The sequence below is a fragment of the Melanerpes formicivorus genome, unplaced genomic scaffold (assembly GCF_026170545.1).
Source record: "Melanerpes formicivorus ecotype bairdi unplaced genomic scaffold, bMelFor1.0.p_v2 SCAF_238, whole genome shotgun sequence".
NCBI classification, from domain to species: Eukaryota; Metazoa; Chordata; class Aves; order Piciformes; family Picidae; genus Melanerpes; species Melanerpes formicivorus.
This window is the reverse complement of record NW_027142590.1, coordinates 29,405-30,000: the sequence shown is the minus strand read 5'-3', so window position 1 is coordinate 30,000 and position 596 is coordinate 29,405.

Sequence of the window (596 nt, the reverse complement as noted above, 5' to 3'; positions counted from 1 at the left end):
TCTCGGCTCGGCCAACCCCTGCCACACGCAGCTGCTCGCGGCCGGCACCCGCGGGTACCCGGAACCGAGGACGACACCGGGCGCCTCACGCGTTTTAGGACACCTGAAAACTCACGGGGCCACGCAGCAGTCACAAAGCCGGTTGCGGTAGACCGGTCCCCCGAACCCTGCCCCAGCGCCGGGGGGGAGGTGGAAAGGGGAGGATGCGGCAAGGCACGCGCCGGGCCGCTAACGCCACGGCTCCCCCCCGCTCGAGCCGCTCGGGGCTGGGGGAACGAGGACGACACCTCACACGCGACGGGAAGCGAAGTGGAAAGGAAGACCGCCCTTGCCCTGCCGGCCGGGGGCCCTTTCCGACGCGACCCGAAAGGCCTCATCGATCAACAAGGACAGAAGGAAAGGAAGCCAGCGGAGGCCCCACGGCCTCGCTCTTCTGGGACAGACACAGCCACGCGCACCCGCCACCGCCCTCGGGAGCAGCCAGCAGGCACGGGGCTCGGCGTGCGGGCAACACGCCGGAGGAGCAAACGGGGCGCCCTCCAGAGATGGGGGGGGGGGCAAGCCTGCACCGGGCCGCACCGGCTCACAGGGCACCT